The following is a 7,567-nucleotide window of genomic DNA, read 5'->3' as shown; positions in this document are numbered from 1 at the left end:
GGCAATAAAGAGATTAATTGTGCACCCGCACGAGGTCCCCATCCCCCCCCCCCCAACCCCGTCTGCAGAGTGAGGCCAGGAGAAGTCACACCCAAGCAGGGAATGTCATGGGGCTTATTTTCGTTGGCTCCCTGTGGGAGCTGGGGATTGGTGCGCTCTGAACAAAGAAGCAGTACAGCATTGGTAGTCTCTTCCTCAGACTCAGGTTTCTGTGAGGATGTCCGTCCTGGCAAAGTCCAGCCGGAGCTTCCTCCTATCCCCGCCCACCCTAACAGTGGGGCAGTTTGCAGGGATGATTACTGATACATTTTATTTATTTATTTACTTATATTTATTTTTTAAATTGTTCAGGTGCAGTCGTCTCCATTTTCTCCTGTATTCTATTCCATTAAAACCAAGATGTTATTGAAAAACACATGATTGTTTTATAACTCGAAACTAAGAAGCAATGATCTTATCACTTAGAATTTGCCTATGTCTCCGCAGAGCTGCTTTAAACAGTTTTACACGTAGACTCTTGGAAGACAAATACAGAAATACAAACACACATAAAATGAGTTGAACGGAGACTTTACTAACACTTCTCCACATCCAGAGGCTGCCCACTGGGAGCCATCTCCACCCAGAATCGCTGCCTGTGCTTTCTCATACATTTGTTCCACAGAAACATGGTTTTCTGTGCCACCGGCCGTGCTGGCCACGCAAAATTTAGTTTCATTCTAAGCTGCTGAGATGTGCTCTGAAAGTTAAGATCAAACGGGTCCCTTCAGTCCTTTCTTTGGATTTTCTTTCATCCGTTCTTAGAGATACGGCAACCCCACCCCCCCCCCCCGCCTTCCATTATGTTGTTTGGTTTGTACTAGGCCATGCTTTTGCATCTGTCTCAGAAACGAAATAGGATACTCACCCCCTACTAACGCTGTCTCGCTTTCTTATAACCCATGAAGAGCTTGGTCGTTGATTTGCAAGAAAGCGCGCACTGCAGTCTATCCCTAAAACCACGGCTGGGCGCTTCATTGCCAGTTCCTGGCATGCTGTTCTGGTAACGTGCTATTCTTCACACACATCACACAGGCCAAATCACAGGGCAGTGTTTGCTGATATTTCAAAGGACAGTTGCACTCAGCACATGAGGTACCGACGGTGGGTGTACATGAATATGCACAAAAATATGAGGACCAAATCTGCGCATATATAAGTAACCATAACTGTGTCATTGTCTGGCTGAGTCAGTGTGAAATGCCATCGATGGTCATGTGAATCACGGATTCAAGGGGATGGAAATGTAGAATGTATGCGAGTCCATTCAATTTGCAACTTAGCCTATTTGCGAAGATCAGATGAAGTCGCATTGAAAACCTCCTAGCGTAGTACCTGGCATGTGGGAAGCCCTGAGTGTTTTCCTCTTCTCATCTGTGCTCTCCTAAGGGAGCCACAGAATAATAATAATAATAATAATGCCACAAAACAAAACACACACTTCTCTTTCCATAACAATTTATGTTGTGGGCAATCGATCTTAGGATTATGTCCCTAAAGGAGCAAATCATTATCTATTTGACACTGAGTTTCAACGTATTTAAGTCCTCAACAGTTTTTTTAAAGATTTTATTTATTTATTTTTAGAGAGGGGGAAGGGAGGGAGAAAAAGAGGGAGAGAAACAACAGTGTGTGGTTGCCTCCCATGTGCCCCCTACTGGGAACTGGCCTGCAATGCAGGCATGTGTCCTGACTGGGAATCGAACCAGTGACATTTTGGTTCAAAGGCCAGGCTCAGTGGAACCACACAAGCTAGGGCAAGTCCTAGACAATTTTTTCTTTAATTTAATGGAGATTATCAGTCTGACTTTGACTGATTCACCTTGTCTTATCTTCTGGCTCTTGAACCAGAAAGAATCTGCAACAGAGAGAGATACCAAGGCCCACGCTTGGGAGCCCCAAGCCCTTTTTTTCCCTCCTGGCGCACCCACTTACTCTGCTGCGCTGCGTGTGCCCTTTAGCTGCCTCTAATCCGTTATTCATACCTCTCATCCAGTGCCAACGAGCCCATTTGCCCCTTCTGGCCACCCAGAACGTTCATATACTGAGCCTCATCACTGGACCTCTGCCACCTAGCCAACCAAACGCCTAGATCAATTTTGAAATGTTTGCTGTACTGAGTGTTGCAGGATATTAGCGCCATTGTAAAGATCCTGACGAGATGCCACGTATTTGAGAGCAGCCATACAAAAAAAAAAAAAAAAAAAACTAAAGAGGTTCAAGACCTTGGCAACTCTGCGGTGAGGAGAGTCTCCGTTGTAGACGTGCTCACTTACGTGGCAAACAGTGAATTGCAGCACCCCAGGCTGAGGTCTGGGTGAACCTCGTCTGGAATTGCTGACTGTGTTTAATGGATTGAGAAGCACATGGGGCTTCCAGTAAGGATGGTGGGATAAGTAAACGCTGTACTAGCCAACCTCTTCCTGTGACCACTTCAAAATTGCAACTAAACTACAGAACAGCCAGCATTCACAACTGCCTGAACACTGGCTGAGCAGAAACCCTATAACTAAGGATATAAATAGGAAGTCATTGGTAGAGGGATGGAGAGGTGGAACAGGCGGTCCCATGCCCCCTATAGCAGCTGAAAATTGGGGAGGATATCTTGACTACAGAGGCTCCCCCTGAGGAGTAAGGAGGAGCAACCCCAGATTAGGCTCCCAAGCCCAGGATTCCAGTGCCAGGAAGAAAAGTCTCTATAATTCTGGCTACAAAAAAAAAAAAAACAGTGAGGCCCTGGCTGGTGTGGCTCGGTGGATTGAGCACTAGCCTGTAAACCAAAGGGTCACCGGTTCAATTCCCAGTCAGGGCACATGCCTGGGTTGTGAGCAAGGTCCCCAGTAGGGGGAGTGCAACAGGCAATTGCACATTGATGTTTCTCTCCCTCTCTTTCTCCCTCCCTTTCCCTCTCTAAAAATAAATAAGTAAAATCTTCAAAAAAATAATTTAAAAAAATAACTAGTGAGGATTGTGGCTGAGTGAGACAGAGGGCTTCTGGAGTCCCAGGCATTCCTCTTAAAGGGCCTACACGTGGACTCACTCAGTCTAACTCTGAGCTCCAGCACTGGTACAGCAGCTTGAAAGGTGCCAGGGATGTGGAGGGAGGCACTGAATCATCTGGCTTCATCAGGCTGAGGGCTGGATGGGGCAGCTTTCTCTCAGACAGGAGGACTGGCCGGAGCCATTGTTCCTTTGCCGAACCCTCTCCCTGCGGGCTCAGGTGCACTCATACCTGAGTCTCCATCAACTTGGGTCACACTCTTTGCTCTGCCCTGAGACCCTGCCCCACCCAACTTGCTGGCCCACCCAAGCCACTTCTAGTGGATTTTCCATACAAATGGCCAGCCTTGGCTCATGCTGTGGACTTTTCTAAAATCTCTGAAAGGCTTACCATTCCCAAATAAGCAGCATCTGGCCCTATAACTCTTTCTAAGTACCCCTCATCCAGCACTAGCAGTAGCTGGACTCAGTTCACAGCTTAGCCTCTTCCAGGCACCTCCAAGCCCCGCACAAGTGCCAACCATCTGCTTCTCACTTTGTACCTTAGACCAGGTGGCCCCTGGCAGGGCACAGGCAATAGCTGACCTTGGCTTACACCTTTCAAGAGACCCCAGAGCCACATGAGAGCTCCACCTAACCATCTCCACAAATGACACATGCAAAGGGCAAGCTCAGAAGGCACTAGAGGCCCGAGAAAGCAAATCTGCTATGTAGGGTCAGACTCAGCGCAACAGACAGTTCTTACAACCAATCACCGTGAGGGTCAGTCCCTCTAAACAGCAATCAAGGGTCAACTACAACGGGAAGGCACGGACAACCCACACAAGGGCCACACCTGGAGCACCCAGCTCAGATGACCAGGAAGGCTATGCCACTGGCCCCACAGGACCCCTTCTACATACAGTCACTCTACCAAGACCAGGAGATGTCAGAGCTCTGCAGGAGAATGAACACAGGGAGACAGACAAAATGGGGAGACAAAGAAATGTGTCCCAAATGAAAGAACAGAAGAAAGCCCCAGAAAAAGAACTAACTGAAATGGAGACAAGCAACCTACGAGATTCAGAGCTCAAAAGAATGGTTATTTTTTTTAAAGATTTTATTTATTTATTTATCTTTAGAGGGGAAGGAGAGAGGGAGAGAAACATCAATGTATGGTTGCCTTTTGTGCGTCCCCTGCTGGTAGTTAGCCTGCAAGGAACCAGCCTGCAACCCAGGCATGTGCCCTGACTGGGAATCGAACCGCGATCATCTGGTTCGCAGGCCTGAGCTCAATCCACTGAGCTACGCCAGCCAGGGCTAAGAACAGTTATTTTCACAGCAAAAGAAACCATCAACAAAATGAAAAGACAGCCCACTGAACTGGGAGGACATACTTGCCAATGATCCATCTGACAAGGAGTTAATATACAAAATATATGAGGAACTTACACAACTCAACACCAATAAAACAAACAATCCAATTAAAAAAGGACCTGAGCAGACACTTCTCCAAGGAGGACACACAGATGGCCAACAGATGCACGAAAAGATGCTCAACGTCACTAATCACCAGACAAACGCAAAGTAAAACCACAATGAAATGTCCCCTTGCATCTGTCAGAATGGCTATCATCAATAAATCAACAAACAACAAGTATTGGCAAGGATGTGGAGAAAAGGGAACCCTTGTGCATGGTGGCGGGATTGTAGATTGGTACAGCCACTGTACAAAATAGTATGGCGTTTCCTCAAAAAATTAAAAGTAAAACTGCCTTGTGACCCAACAATTCTGCAATCTGTGCCCCGTAGTGGGCAGCCCTGTCCTCCGTACTAGCTATCACCAACACAGCAGTAGTAGTTTGTTTATTCTATAATATTGTCACTTATCTGCGTTAAAGAAACTTACTGGCTAAAGTCGAATGAGGTCCAACGAAGTCGGGGCACTGATAACAAATAAAGGTGCACCCTTAGCTCCTGGAACATAGAAAGCCCCCTTGTATGATTGGGGCCCAGATGATAACACAAAATTGTTAATTTTCTGCAAATGCAACTTATTTGCAATTGTATTGAAACTGATGTTTTCAAAGAAGTAAACTTCGTTGTTAACATTTCACGTACAGTTTCGTCTTCTAAGTAGGCAGGACACCAATTGTGTGTGTGTGTGTGTATGTGTGTGTGTGTGTGTGTGTTTCTGAATAAAAGACCTCAAGTCCTGGCCGGTGTGGCTCAGTGGGTTGGGTGCTGGTCTGTGAGCCAGAGGGTCACCAGTTCAATTCCTAGTCAGGGTACATACCTGGGTTGTGGGCCAGGTCCCTAGTTGGGGGTACGTGAGGAGCAACCACACTTTGATGTTTCTCTCCCTCCATCCCCCTCTCTTTAGAAATAAATAAAATCTTAAAAAAAGAAAGACCTCGAAACAGGACCCTGTCTCTACATCGTAAAGTCATAGGCTGGGAATCCCAGCTGTGCCCTCTTTAGAAGTGGTGTAAGGCTGCCCTGTTGCCAGGACAGGGTTGTTTTTGACAAGGACTCAAGGCAAACTGCCTTTGGGAGATCCAAGTAGTGAAAAAGTCCCCTGTGAGTGTTGCTGATGATAGCTGTGTTTGCTCCATTGCCCCAGGCAAACAAGGTCCCATCCTCACTAAAGATACAGGCATTGTAGTTTTTCCCGATTGCCTTGGAAACACTGCTTTCTGTAAAATGTGGTGGTCCATCCACCAAGTACAGCCCTTCTGATCCTTGGGCTATGGGGGGAGGGGGCAGCATGGATAGCACCATCCTGTACCAGAAGAAGGGAGTTTCATTGTTTTCATAAGTTAACTGTATTGTATTCATTATTATAGTTTGACTTTAAATAACTTTTATTTTTCAATTATAGTTGACATGCAATATTCATATTAGTTTCAGGTGTACAACCCAGTGATTAGATATTACGTAACTTACTAAGTGATCATCCTGGTAAGTTTCACACCCATCTGACACCATACATAGTTATTACAATATATTTGACTATTGCCTATGTTGTATTTTACATCCCCATGGCTATTCTATGACTACCAATTTGTACTTCTTTTTTTTTCTCTCTTTGTTTTTAAAGATTTATTTATTTTTAGAGAGAGGGAAAGGGAGGGAGAAAGAGAGGGAGAGAAACATCAGTGTGTGGTTGCCTCTCATGTGCCCCCTACTGGGGACCTGGCCCACAACCCAGGTATGCGTCCTGACCAGGAATCGAACTGGTGACCCTTTGGTTCGCAGGCTGCACTCAGTCCATTGAGCCACACCAGCCAGGGCATATAAGAGGTTATACGTGTGAGTTTCTGAGGGAGACTGCCCCAGGGGAAATTCAGGAGTAGCCACAGTTCTCCAGTTGTACTCCAGTGGTGGGATGTTTCTGGGCTGGCTGGTATAATTTCATTTCTAGGAGTTTTGACAATTCATCGGCCTCAGATGCAGGTCTTACAAAACATTCTTCCATATGAAAAAAGACTTTGTTCCCCAGGAATAAGCTTTTCATGGCTCCTGCACCTTCTTGTACTTGGCTTCCAGTGCTTTTGAATATGCATCCAGTGTGTAGGCTTCCTGCTGGTTTAAGTCCTTTAAGCTCCTACTAATGTTTATAGCAATATCTTTCATTTCAAGATACTTCAGACTGCCCTGGCTGGTGTAGCTCAGTGGATTGAGCACAGGCCTGCAAACCACAGGATCGCTGTTCGAGTCCCAGTCAGGGCACATGCCTGGGTTGCAGGCCAGTTCCCAGTGGGGGACACAAGAGAGGCAACCATACATTGATGTTTCTCTCCCTCTCTCCTTCCCTTCCCCTCTAAAGGTAAATAATTTTTTTAAAAAAGAGACTTCAGGCTGGTTCATTTATTTGTATTTCCCAAGAGCTATAGTCTTCGCTGGTGGCCGTCAGTTCCTTGTCCAGGAAGTTGATGTTTTGGAGACTATGTCCCAGCTGAGCTGAGTGATGTCTGCCTCAGAGGGCTCCTTTGCTCCCTCAGCTGTTTCCACAGAGGCATCATCTCTAACCGGCTCTTCTCGTTCGCTCGCCAGGACACTTTCGGCCACTGCCGCCACCACCATGCTCCGCCCCATGCTGCTTCCTGTTCTGTATTTGAGTCTTGACTGCTATTGGCCTGTTCACGTGTAGCGTCCACCCTTGGGCTGGCTGACTGTGAGGATCAACCCTGACCACGGTGTACAAGCTGCTCTGTGGGTGCTGACCATGTGAAGCAGAGTTTGCCTCAGCAGGGTCTGGTATCTGCTGAGATTCCTTTTGGACCTGCCATTTGTGAAGCTACTTGGCTCCTTCTCTGATGTTGTCTGAAGCTGGCCCCTGCGTGTGCTGGCTCTGGGACTTTTTAGGAAGGACTCTGGGGGCAGACCAATATCAGATGCTGCCTGGGACTGGCTCTGGGCCTCCTGTTTGGAGACACACAGTGACCTCCGGTTTGTGGCTGCCTCTGCTGAGTCTGGGTGAGTGCAGGATGGAAAAAACTGTGCACCGAGGCCAACTTTTACCAGCACCAGGTCTGGGGGCAGGTCA

The 7,567-nt window shown here is 46.9% G+C and overlaps 1 pseudogene; it reads right to left on the bottom strand.

The window, feature by feature from the left end:
• Window positions 1-6,497: 6,497 nt before the first annotated feature.
• LOC118996471 (biogenesis of lysosome-related organelles complex 1 subunit 2-like) lies at window positions 6,498-7,104 on the bottom strand (annotated as a pseudogene).
• Between the last annotated feature and the right edge of the window lie 463 nt (window positions 7,105-7,567).

This window comes from Sturnira hondurensis, unplaced genomic scaffold, assembly GCF_014824575.4.
Source record: "Sturnira hondurensis isolate 20B ecotype Veracruz unplaced genomic scaffold, ASM1482457v3 Scaffold0001020, whole genome shotgun sequence".
In the NCBI taxonomy this organism is placed as follows: Eukaryota; Metazoa; Chordata; class Mammalia; order Chiroptera; family Phyllostomidae; genus Sturnira; species Sturnira hondurensis.
The sequence above is the reverse complement of the archived record's forward strand: the minus strand, read 5'-3'. Positions and strand labels throughout refer to the sequence as shown.